Below are 14,234 nucleotides of genomic sequence, written 5' to 3'. Positions count from 1 at the left end.
CGGCAACAAAAGTAAAGATAGCAAAAGTAATGTTTTTGGTATCTTGTAGTGATTGTAACAGTAGCAGCGGAAAGTAAATAAGCGAGAACGAGTATATGGAAAACTCGTAGGCACCGGATCAGTGATGGATAATTATGCCAGATGCGGTTCATCATGTAACAGTCATAACATAGGGTGACACAGAACTAGCTCCAATTCATAAATATAATGTAGGCATGTATTCCGTATATAGTCATACGTGCTTATGGAAAAGAACTTGCATGACATCTTTTGTCCTACCCTCCCATGGCACCGGTGTCCTATTGGAAACTAAGGGATATTAAGGCCTCCTTTTAATGGAGAACCGGAACAAAGCATTAGCACATAGTGAATACATGAACTCCTCAAACTATGGTCATCACCGGGTGTGGTCCCGATTATTGTCACTTCGGGGTTGCCGGATCATAACACATAGTAGGTGACTATAGACTTACAAGATCGGATCAAGAGCTCACATATATTCGTGAAAACATAATAGGTTCATATCTAAAATCATGGCACTCGGGCCCTAGTGACAAGCATTAAGCATAGCAAAGTCATAGCAACATCAATCTCCGAACATAGTGGATACTAGGGATCAAACCCTAACAAAACTAACTCGATTACATGATAAATCTCATCCAACCCATCACCGTCTAGCAAGCCTACGATGGAATTACTCACGCACGGCGGTGAGCATCATGAAATTGGTGATGGAGGCTGGTTGATGATGACGACGGCGATTAATCCCCCTCTCCGGAGCCCCGAACAGACTCCAGATCAGCCCTGCCGGGAGGTTTTAGGGCTTGGCGGCGGCTCCGTATTGTAAAAGCGATGATTTCTTCTCTCTGATTTTTTTCTCTCTGAAAGCAAATATATAGAGTTGGAGTTGGCGTCGGAGGGTTTCCAGGGGCCCATGAGGCAGGGGCGCGCCCTAGGGGGGGCGCCCCCCACCCTCATCTTTGGCGGGATTTTTTTATTGTTTTTTCTAAGATGTTCTGTGGAGTTTTAGGTCATTCCTAGAATATTTGTTTTCTGCACATAAAACAACACCATGGCAATTCTGCTGAAAACAGGGTCAGTCCGGGTTAGTTCCATTCAAATCATACAAGTTAGAGTCCAAAACAAGGGCAAAAGTGTTTGGAAAAGTAGATATGACGGAGACGTATCAACCTCCCCAAGCTTAAACCCTTGCTTGTCCTCAAGCAATTCAGTTGACAAACTGAAAGAAAGAAAGAAAAACTTTTACAAACTCTGTTTGCTCTTGTTGTTGTAACTATGTCAAACCAGCATTCAAGTTTTCAACATAGATCATAACTAACCACATTTGCAATAATTCTCAGGTCTCATAATTACTCATATCAATAGCATAAAGCAAGTCATAATAATAAATCTCAGATGACAACACTTACTCAAAACAATCATAATATGATATAACAAGATGGTATCTCGGTAGCCCTTTCTGAGACCGCAAAACATAAATGCAGAGCACCTTTAAAGATCAAGGACTGACTAGACATTGTAATTCATGGTAAAAGAGACCCAATCATAGTCATACCCAATATAAATTAACAGTGATGAATGCAAATGACGGCTGTGCTCTCCAGCTAGTGCTTTTTAATAAGAGGTTGATGACTCAACATAAAAGTAAATGGATAGGCCCTTCGCAGAGGGAAGAAGGGATTTGTAGAGGTGCCAGAGCTCGGTTTTGCAATAGAGATAAATTGTATTTTGAGCGGTATACTTTCATTGTCAACGTAACAACTAAGAGATGGCGATATCTTCCATGCTAAACACATTATAGGCGGTTCCCAAACAGAATGGTAAAGTTTATACTCCCCCTCCACCAACAAGCATCAATCCATGTCTTGCTCGAAACAACGAGTGCCTCCAACATACATCAGGTCCCAGGGGGAGTTTTGTTTGCAATTAATTTTGATTTAGTTTGCATAAAGCATGGGACTGGGCATCCCGGTGACCAGCCATTTTCTCGTGAGTGAGGAGCGGAGTCCACTCCTCTTGAGAATAACCCGCCTAACACAGAAGATAAGGACAGCCTTTGTTGATACATGAGCTATTCGAGCATACAAAACAGAATGTTTATTTGAAGGTTTAGAGTTTGGCACATACAAATTTACTTGGAACGGCAGGTAGATACCGCATATAGGAAGGTATGGTGGACTCATCTGGAATAACTTTGAGGTTTAAGGGATTAGATGCATAAGCAGCATTCCTGCTTAGTACAGGTGAAGGCTAGCAAAAGACTGGGAAGCGAGCAACTAGAGAGCGACAACAGCTATGTACATGCATTAAAATTAATAAACATTGGATGCAAGCATGAGTAGGATATAATCCACCATGAACATAAATATCGTGAAGGCTATGTTGATTTTTTTTCAACTACATGCATGAACATGTGCCAAGTCAAGTCACTTAAATCATTCAAAGGAGGATACCACCTCGTCATACCACGTCATAATCATCTCAATAGCATGTTGACATACAAGGTAAATCATTATAACTCATAGCTAATCAAGCATGGCACAAGCAACTATGATATCTAATTGTCATTACAAACATGTTTATTCATAATAAGCTGAATCAAGAACGAGGGACTCATCATATTTACAAAAACAAAAGAGGTTGAGTTCATACCAGCTTTTCTCATCTCAGTCAGTCCATCATATATCAGCATAATTGCCTTTCACTTGCACAACCGAACGGTGTGAATAATAATAAGAGTGCACGTGCATTGGACTAAGCTGGAATCTGCGAGCATTCAATAAACAGGAGAAGACAAGGCAATATGGGCTCTTGGTTAAATCAACAATAATGCATATAAGAGCCACTTCAACAATTTAATTATGGTCTTCACCTACGGACCCCCAAAGAAAAGAAAAGAAATAAAACTATTTACATGGGAAAGCTCCCAACAAGCAAAAGAAGAACGAGAAATATTTTTGGGTTTTCTTTTTAATTATTACTACTACAGCAGAAAAATAAACTACTACTAATTTTTTTGGTTTTTCTTAAGGTTTAACAAACACACAAGAAGAAAACGGGAAAAAGAAAATAAACTAGCATGGATATTACAGTGAAAAAGTATGAGCACCGACATCTAGCAATGAGTGTGTGTGAACATAAATGTAATGTCGGTGAGAAATACGTACTCCCCCAAGCTTAGGCTTTTGGCCTAAGTTGGCCTATGGCCACGGCTGGACTGGCGGATATCCATAATAATAGTTGTTGGGGTCATACTGTGATGAGGAGGAATAGTTAGGATCATACTGATGTGCAGCGGTTATCACCTGCTGAGCTGCAGCGTGGAGTCGAGCTGCCTCCGCTCTCCTCCCGTACTCTTCTGCATCCTCTCAGGTAATAACATATCTTCCTTTTGTCTGTGAATCAAAGAAGGCAGGAGCAGGGAGAGTAATACGGAAAACACGCCGTTTATCAAAAATTAAACGATATAAGAGAGGTGATTCAGGCCTCTCGACAAACTGGTGCGAAGCCATAGAGTCGTAATCTAAATATGCAGGAGGCAAGTCCATATCACCCTCAAGAATGTCTATCTCAATAAAATGAGCTAAGCGGGTTGCATAAATTCCTCCAAAGAAATCTCCATTATGTCTATTATGATGCAATCTACGAGCTACAATGCCTCCCATATAATAAGATTGGTCTCCTAACACAACACTCCTAAGAATGCTAAGATCAGGGACACACATGTGACATGCTTCATCCTTAGCATTTATGCATCTACCGATGAAGAGAGCAAAATAATGTATAGTAGGAAAGTGAATGCTCCCTATGGTAGCCTGCGTTATATCTCTAGATTCCCCCATAGTTATACTAGCAAGAAAGTTTCTAAATTCATATTTAGGGGGATCCCTAACACTACCCCATGATGGAAGTTTGCAAACAGAAGTGAAATCCTCTAAGTCGATGGTATAAGATTTTTCATAAAGATCAAACATGACTGAAGGAGAATTACGCGAAGATGAATACTCAAACCTCCTCACAAATGAACTTGTGAGATCGTGACACTGGGGATTTGTTAGCCTCAAAATCCTCAAGACCGGCATTGCGCAAATATGCTTTGAATTCTTCTTTAATTCCTGCATGGTCCATAAAATTTTCCGACGGCCATTTGCAAGGCCGTACTGGAGCGTCTCTTGGTGGATCCTCGTCAGCATCGGGCATAGCAATCCTGGGTCCTTGCTTCTTAGAGGAACCACCTTGGAACATTTTCCTAAGCATATTCTTTTTCTCTGAAAAATTCTAAAATTTTTAGTAACTCCAAAATAAAAGTAAACCAAACTCAATAATATTGATAGCAACTACTCCTACAAGTGCCTAGAGCCTAAATCAAGCATTAGAACTACTTGGAACCATATAAATTTGACATGCAAGCTCAAGAACATGGTCACCTATGCAGCACAAATTTGCGAAGAATAAAGCACTAGAACAAAAACAAATTGGACCAATGGAGGATCACATACCAAGGAACAATCTCCCCAAGCAGTTTTGCGACAGGTGCTTTGAGCAAGGACGTCAAAAATCACAACAAAAGTGGCTGGAACTCGTGCTTGAGTTGGTTTTTTGGGTTTGTATGAGACAGAGGAAGAAGATGGGTGCGGGGATAAGTGGAGGAGGGCCACCGTGGGCCCACGAGGCAGGGGGCGCGCCCTAGGGGGGTGCCCTCTAGCCTCGTGGCTAGGTGGCAGGTCCTCCCATGGTAATTTTTGCACAGTAAATCCTCAAATATTCCCGAAAAAATCATATTAAATTGGCATGGCATTCTGAGGACTTTTATTTTCGGGATATTTTTATATTGCACGGATAAGTCAGGAAACAGACAATAATAGAAAGTAAAAGTGGGGTACAGAGGGTTGTGCCTCTAGTTTCATCCATCTCATGCTCATCAAAAAGAATCCACTAACAAGGTTGATCAAGTCTTGTTAACAAACTCATTCTGATAACATGAAACCGGAGAAATTACAAATAACACTAAGTTACCTCAACGGGGATATGCACATCCCCAATAATAAGAATATCATATTTCTTCTTGACAGTAGGAAGAGGAAATTCAAAACCTCCAAATATAATCGATGCAATTTTTCCAATGGAGTTGATACTATGAACTTGAGGTTGTTTCCTCAGAAAGTGTACCGCATGCTCATTACCATTAACATGAAAAGTGACATTGCCTTTGTTGCAATCAATAACAGCCCCTGCAGTATAAAGAAAAGGTCTTCCAAGAATAATAGACATACTATCATCCTCGGGAATATCAAGTATAACAAAGTCCGTTAAAATAGTAATGTTTGCAACCATAACAGGCACATCCTCACAAATACCGACAGGTATAGTAGTTGATTTGTTAGCCATTTGCATAGATATTTCAGTAGGTGTCAACTTATTCAAGTCAAGTCTATGATATAAAGAGAGAGGCATAACACTAACACCGGCTCCAAGATCACATAAAGCAGTTTTAATATAATTTCTTTTAATGGAGCAAGGTATAGTAGGTACTCCGGGGTCTCCAAGTTTCTTTGGTATTCCAGCCTTAAAAGTATAATTAGCAAGCATGGTGGAAATTTCAGCTTCCGGTATCTTTATTTTATTAGTAATGATGTCCTTCATATATTTAGCATAAGGATTTGTTTTGAGCACATCAGTTAATCTCATACGCAAAAAGATAGGCCTAATCATTTCAGCAAAGCGCTCAAAATCCTCACCATCCTTTTTCTTGGATGGTTTCGGAGGAAAAGGCATGGGTTTCTGAAGCAAAGGTTCCCTTTCTTTACCATGTTTCCTAGCAACAAAGTCTCTTTTATCATAACGTTGATTCTTTGATTGTGGGTTATCAAGATCAATAGCAGGTTCAATTTCTACATCATTATCATTACTAGGTTGAGCATCATCATGAACATCATTATTAATATTTTCATTAGGTTCATGTTCACTACCAGATTGTGTTTCAGCATCAGACATAGAAATATCATTTGGATTATCAGGTGGTTCAGCAATAGGTTCACTAGAAGTTTGCACAGTTCTATCATTTTTCTTCTTCTTCTTTTTAGAAGAACTAGGAACATCAATATTATTTCTTTGAGAATCTTGCTCGATTCTCTTAGGGTGGCCTTCAGGGTACAAAGTTTCCCGAGTCATTCTACCAGTTCTAGTAGCCACTCTAACAGCATAATCATTTTTCTTACTATTCACTTCATCAAGCACTTCTTTTTGAGCCTTAAGTACTTGTTCTACTTGAGTGGTAACCATAGAAGCATGTTTGCTAACAAGTTTAAGTTCACCTTTAATATTAGCCATATAATCACCCAAGCATCTAATCATATAAGCATTTTCTTTTAATTGTCTACCAAAATAAGCATTGAAGTCGTCTTGCTTAAACATAAAGTTATCAAACTCATCCAAGCACTGACTAGCAATTTTAGTGTAGGAGGGACTTCAGCTTTATCATATCTATAGAGAGAATTTACCTTTACTACTTGTGTCAGGATATCCGGATCAGGAGGTTCTTCAATAAATAAAGAATTAAGATCATATGTTTCTTCAACAAGCGGTGAATTAAGACCATGTATTTCTTCAATAGGAGGTAAATTCTTAACGTCTTCAGCTTTAATACCATTTTCTTTCATAGATTTCTTTGGCTCTTGCATATCTTCGGGACTGAGAAATAGAACACCTCTCTTCTTCGGAGTTGGTTTAAGAATAGGCTTAGTAATTGCACTAGTAGAAAACGGAGCTTTAAAACCGGTTCGTAAGGGCCTTTAGTGCCGGTTCCATAACCGGCACTAATAGGTGGGCACTAAAGGCCCCCCCTTCTTTAGTACCGGTTCGGCACGAACCGACGCTAAAGTGCCACCACGTGGCGTGAGCTCGCGCCCTGGTATGGGGGACCTTTAGTACCGGTTGGTGTTACCAACCGGTACTAAAGGTTTTTTGTTTGAATTTTTTTTGAAAATTTTGGAATTTTTTATTTTTATTTTTTCGATTTTTATTTTTTCTGAATTATTTGGTGATTTAGTCTCTAATCACCTCTCTTAACTGCTCAAGTGTGGATCACTCATTCCAAATCATCTAACTTCCCGACCGGTCACCCATCCCTCTCACTACTCTAGCCCGAGCACGCTTAACTTTTGGATTCTATTCTTCTTCGTTTCCAAGTTTGCACTTGTTGTTTTCCTGACAATAGTAAGATGCCAATCCTATTAACCCTCAGGAGTTTAGCTTGAGCATGAAGTCACACATTTCACTGTTTGAGTTTCAAACTACTATTCTAAAAAACAGTAATTATTTAGTAACACTAATACTTCTTGAATAAGTTTGACCATAGTTTGACCACAGTTTGACCATAGTTTGACCACAGTTTGACCACAGTTTGACCATAGTTTGACCAGATTTGACCAAAATTCAAAAAATTGAAATAATTATTTAGTAACACTAATATTCTTGAATAATTATGTAGTAACATTAATACTTCTTGAATAAGTAGTTTGACCAGATTTAACAATTTTTTTAAAAAAACTAAAATTTGACCATATCTTTTTTTCCTTTTGGAATTTGAGGATTCTAAAAAATTGCAAACAGGCCGTAGGCAGTCTCCATCGGATGCGGATTTTCGTGCTGAATTTTTTGATATATTATACATATATTTCCGACATCGTATGCAAAAGTTATAGCCGTTTTACATTTTCCCTACACTTTTTGCAAAACATGTCCAAATTTAAGTTTTCAAATTTTCCTAACTAGTAGATGTAGTAATATAACTACCTCTCGAATGATTTTATTTTTTTGAAGTTTTTATCATTTTCTTTTGATTTTTTCAGAACTGAAATGGCGACACACGGGGGGGGGGGGGGTAGAGTTTGAAAATTGCCCTATAGTGCCGGTTTGTGTCACAAACCGGTACTATAGGTCAGACCCCTTTAGTACCGGTTCGTGGCACAAACCGGTACTAAAGGTTAGCCCTTTAGTACCGGTTTGTGACACGAACCGGTACTAAAGGTGATCGTGGGGCCCCGGCCTGACGCCAGCCTGCCATCACCCCTTTAGTACCGGTTCGTGGCACGAACTGGTACTAAAGGTTCAACACGAACCGGCATTAATGCATAGCCGTTCGAACCGGCACTAATGGTACCATTAGTGCCGGCTCAAATTCAAACCAGCACTAATGTGCTTCACGTTTGACCCTTTTTCTACTAGTCTTGGAGCAGGGGCTGGCTCAGGAGGTGCCCAATTATTTTCATTTGTCAACATATTATTCAATAGAATTTCAGCTTCATCCGGTGTTCTTTCCCTGAAAAGAGAACCAGCACAACTATCCAGGTAATCTCTGGAAGCATCGGTTAGTCCACTATGAAAGATATCAAGTATTTCATGTTTCTTAAGAGGATGATCAGGCAAAGCATTAAGTAACTTGAGAAGCCTCCCCCAAGCTTGTGGGAGACTCTCTTCTTTAATTTGCACGAAGTTGTATATTTCCCTCAAAGCAGCTTGTTTCTTATGAGCAGGGAAATATTTAGTAGAAAGTAATAAATCATATCCTGGGGACTACGCACACAACCAGGATCAAGAGAATTAAACCATATCTTAGCATCACCCTTTAATGAGAACGGAAATATTTTGAGTATATAAAAGCAACGCGATCTCTCATCATTAGTAAACAAGGCGGCTATATCATTTAACTTAGTAAGATGTGCCACAATAGTTTCAGATTCATAGCCATAAAACGGATCAGATTCAACCAAAGTATTTATATCAGGATCAACAAAGAATTCATAATCTTTATCAGGAACACATATAGGTGAAGTAGCAAAAGCAGGGTCGGGTTTCATTTTATCTCTAAGTGATTCTTTGTTCCATTTAACTAATAACCTCTTAAGCTCATATCTATCCCTGCAAGCTAAAATAGCGGCAGAAGATTCCATATCAAAAAGATAACCCTCAGGGATAACAGGCATATTTTCATCATCACTATCATCATCGTATTCAGATTCAATAATTTCTTTTTCTCTAGCCCTATCAATTTCTTCATCAAGAAATTCACCAAGGGACAAAGTAGTATCAGGCATAGAAGTAGTTTCATCATAAGTGTCATGCATAGCAGAAGTGGGATCATATATAACATGCGACATATCAGAACGAATAGCAGAAGCAGATGTAGGTGTTGCAAACTTACTCATAAAAGAAGGTGAATCAAGTGCAGAGCTAGATGGCAGTTCCTTACCTCCCCTCGTAGTTGAGGGATAGATCTTGGTTTTTGGATCTCTCAAGTTCTTCATAGTGTCCAGCAGATATAAATCCCAAGTGACTCAAAGAATAGAGCTATGCTCCCCGGCAACGGCGCCAGAAATTAGTCTTGATAACCCACAAGTATAGGGGATCGCAACAGCTTTCGAGGGTAGAGTATTCAACCCAAATTTATTGATTCGGCACAAGGGGAGCCAAAGAATATTCTCAAGTATTAGCAGCTGAGTTGTCAACTCAACCACAGCTGGAAACTTAGTATCTGCAGCAAAGTGTCTAATAGCAAAGTAATATGATAGTGGTGGTAGTGGCAACAAAAGTAAAGACAACAAAAGTAATGTTTATGGTATTTTGTACTGATTGTAACAGTAGCAGCGGAAAGTAAATAAGCGAGAACCAGTATATGGAAAACTCGTAGGCACCGGATCAGTGATGGATAATTATGCCGGATGCGGTTCATCATGTAACAGTCATAACATAGGGTGACACAGAACTAGCTCCAATTCATCAACCTAATGTAGGCATGTATTCCGTGTATAGTCATACGTGCTTATGGAAAAGAACTTGCATGACATCTTTTGTCCTACGCTCCCGTGGGAGCGGGGTCCTGTTGGAAACTAAGGGATATTAAGGCCTCCTTTTAATAGAGAACCGGAACAAAGCATTAGCACATAGTGATTACATGAACTCCTCAAACTATGGTCATCACCGGGAGTGGTCCCGATTATTGTCACTTTGGGGTTGCTGGATCATAACACATAGTAGGTGACTATAGACTTGCAAGATCGGATAAAGAACTCACATATATTCATGAAAACATAATAGGTTCAGATCTAAAATCATGGCACTCGGGCCCAAGTGACAAGCATTAAGCATAGCAAAGTCATAGCAACATCAATCTCAGAACATAGTGGATACTAGGGATCAAACCCTAACAAAACTAACTCGATTACATGATAAATCTCATCCAACCCATCACCGTCCAGCAAGCCTATGATGGAATTACTCACGCACGGCAGTGAGCATCATGAAATTGGTGATGGAGGATGGTTGATGATGACGACAGCGACGAATCCCCCTCTCTGGAGCCCTGAACGGACTCTAGATCAGCCCTCCCAGGAGGTTTTAGGGCTTGGCGGCGGCTCCGCATCGTAAAACGCGATGATTTCTTCTCTCTGATTTTTTTTTCTCCGAAAGCAAATATATAGAGTTGGAGTTGGCGTCGGAAGGTTTCCAGGGGGCCCACGAGGTAGGGGGGCGCCCCCCACCCTCGTGATAAGGGTATGGGCCCCCTGGTCTTCATCTTTGGCGAGGATTTTTTTATTGTTTTTTCTAAGATGTTCCGTGGAGTTTCAGATCATTCTGAGAATATTTGTTTTCTGCACATAAAAAAACACCATGGTGATTTTGTTGAAAACAACGTCAGTCTGGGTTAGTCCCATTCAAATCATACAAGTTAGAGTCCAAAACAAGGGCAAAAGTGTTTGGAAAAGTAGATACGACGGAGATGTATCATGTACCAGACCTGATGTAAACCTTGCCGTAAGTTTGGTAGTAAGGTACCAAAGTAATCCCGACATGCAACACTGGACAACGGTCAAGACCTGAAAAGAACTAAGGATATGTTTCCCGTTTATGGAGGTGACGAAGAGCTCCTCGTAAAGGGTTACGTCGATGCTAGCTTCGACATAGATGTGGATGACTCCAAGTCACAAACTGGATACGTGTATATTTTGAATGGTGGGGCAGTCAGCTGGAGCAGTTGCAAGCAAAGCGTCATGGCGGGATCTACATGTGAAGCGGAGTACATGGCAGCCTCGGAGGCATCACAAGAAGCAATCTGGGTGAAGGAGTTCATTACCGACCTAGGAGTTATTCCCAATGCGTCGGTCCCGATGACTCTCTTCTGTGACAACACTGGAGCTGTTGCCCTTGCCAAGGAGCCCAGGTTTCACAGAAAGACCAGGCATATCAAGCGTCGCTTCAACTCCATTCATGAAAAATGTTCAAAATGGAGACATAGATATTTGTAAAGTGCATACAGACCTGAATGTCGCGGATCTGTTGACTAAACCTCTCCCTCGAGCAAAACATGATCAACACCAGAACTCTATGGGTGTTCGATTCATCACAATGTAACTAGATTATTGACTCTAGTGCAAGTGGGAGACTGTTGGAAATATGCCCTAGAGGCAATAATAATTGTTATTATTATATTTCCTTGTTCTTGATAATTGTCTATTGTTCATGCTATAATTGTGTTATCCGGAAATCGTAATACATGTGTGAATACATAGACCACAACATGTCCCTAGTGAGCCTCTAGTTGACTAGCTCGTTGATCAATAGATGGTTACGATTTCCTGACCATGGACATTGGATGTCATTAATAACGGGATCACATCATCAGGAGAATGATGTGATGGACAAGACCCAATCCTAGGCATCGTGTAGTTCGTCTGCTAGAGCTTTTCTGAATGTCAAGTATCATTTCCTTAGACCATGAGATTGTGCAACTCCCGAATACCGTAGGAGTGCTTTGGGTGTACCAAACATCACAACGTAATTGGGTGACTATAAAGGTGCACTATAGGTATCTCCAAAAGTGTCTGTTGTGTTGGCATGAATCGAGACTGGGATTTGTCACTCCGTATGACGGAGAGGTATCTCTGGGCCCACTCGGTAATGCATCATCATAACGAGCTTAGTGTGACTAAGTAGTTGGTCACGAGATCATTCATTACGGCACGAGTAAAGTGACTTGCCAGTAACGAGATTGAACGAGGTATTGGGATACCGATGATCGAATCTCGGGCAAGTAACGCACCGATTGACAAAGGGAATTGTATACGGGATTGCTTGAATCCTCGACATCATGGTTCATCCGATGAGATCATCGTGGAACATGTGGGAGTCAACATGGGTATCCAGATCCCGCTTTTGGTTATTGGCCGGAGAGTTGTCTCGGTCATGTTTGCATGGTTCCCAAACCCGTAGTTTCTACACACTTAAGGTTCGATGACGCTAGGGTTATTAGGAAGACTTGTATGTGATTACCGAATGTTGTTCGGAGTATCGGATGAGATCCCGGACATCACGAGGAGTTCCGGAATGGTCCGGAGGTGAAGATTTATATGTAGGAAGTTGTCATACGATCACCGGAAAGGTTCGGGGGCATATCGGTATTGTACCGGGGCCACCGGAGGGGTTCCGGGGGTCCACCGGGAGGGGCCACCTCTCTCGAAGGGCCTAATGGGCTGTACAGGAAAGGGAACCAGCCCTACATGGGCTGGGCACATCCTCCCCTTGGGCCCATGCACCTAGGGTTGGGGGGGGGGGAAACCCTAAGGGGGGCGCCCCCTTGCTTGGGGGGCAAGCCCCCTCCCCTTGGCCGCCGCCCCCCCCTCTAGATCTCATCTAGAGAGGGACGGCCCCCTTCCTCCTTCCCCTATATATAGAGGGGCAAGGGGAGGGATGCACACACCATCCAAGGAGCAGCCCCTCCCCTCCCCAACACCTCTCCTCCTCCGCAAGAGCTTGGCGAAGCCCTACCGGAGTACTGCAGCTCCACCACCACCACGTTGTCGTGCTGCTGTTGGAGCCCTCTTCCTCAACCTATCCCTACACCTTGTTGGATCATGGAGCGGGAGACGTCCTTGAGGGAGTCCTGGATTAGGGGGTGTTCCGATAGCCGGACTCCTGGACTATGAAGATACAAGATTGAAGACTTCGTCCCGTGTCCAGAAGGGACTTTCCTTGGCGTGGAAGGCAAGCTTGGCGATACGGATATGTGGATCTCCTACCATTGTAACCGACTTTGTGTAACCCTAACCCTCTCCGGTGTCTATATAAACCGGAGGGTTTTATTCCGTAGGACAACATACAGAACAACAATCATACCATAGGCTAGCTTCTAGGGTTTAGCCTCTCCGATCTCGTAGTAGATCTATTCTTGTACTACCCATATCATCAATATTAATCAAGCAGGACGTAGGGTTTTACCTCCATCAAGAGGTCCCGAACCTGGGTAAAACTTCGTGTCCCTTGCCTCCTGTTACCATCTGGCCTAGACGCACAGTTCAGGACCCCCTACCCGAGATCCGCCGGTTTTGACACCGACATTGGTGCTTTCATTGAGAGTTCCTCTGTGTCGTCGCCATCAGGAAGGATGCCTCGCCCCATCTTTAAAGACGGCACCGTTGCTAAGGGAGCTTTGGCTATCGGCCAAACCCTCCGGCTAGGTGGTTTTCTTATGACCGCCTGTTCGGCTTCTGCGCCGACGATGACCTCTCGAGCCATCGAAAACAATCTTCATGTCAGCTCGGAACTCGCCGAGCAGTTAGATCCAATGGAGCTCTCCTCCATAAACAAGCTCTTGGATCGCATCGCCGCCCTGGGAGTCGCTACGGATTACGACCAGATTGGGCCTAAACCCATCATGTTGCCGTGGTAGAGGGACAGTGCGGCGACCCTTCATCTATCTTAAGGACTAGATACGTCCGGATTCCCGATCCTTCCAAGCCGGATACCCGCGGAGGGGAGGATATCACTCAAGACCTGAACTTAGAGTCAGGCGACGGGCTGGATTCATTGGACAACATCCAGGAATCCAAAGTTTTGAGTTCGGAAATTCCTTGGCCTCTGAGCCTCAGATTGGGTGAGGCTTCGGATTTAATTCCACCCATCCACCCGAACATAAGCGATCTATCCCAAATCAGGCAAGAGCTTGAAGAAACAGTACATCATTACTGGGCCAGATTCCTCCTGGTTAGGAACAGGATAAGGGACTGCCGTGAGGACGACGCAATCTCAATCTTCTGCAATAATTGCACAGACAAGGGAATCCTCAACGCCATAAGTCGCCGCGATATTACACGCTTCGCTGACTTGGAGTCCATTGTACAAAAGTTCTGTGCGATGGAAAGCGCCTGGAAAACCGAAAT

Source organism: Triticum aestivum, chromosome 5A, assembly GCF_018294505.1.
Source record: "Triticum aestivum cultivar Chinese Spring chromosome 5A, IWGSC CS RefSeq v2.1, whole genome shotgun sequence".
NCBI lineage: Eukaryota > Viridiplantae > Streptophyta > Magnoliopsida > Poales > Poaceae > Triticum > Triticum aestivum.
The sequence above is the reverse complement of the archived record's forward strand: the minus strand, read 5'-3'. Positions refer to the sequence as shown.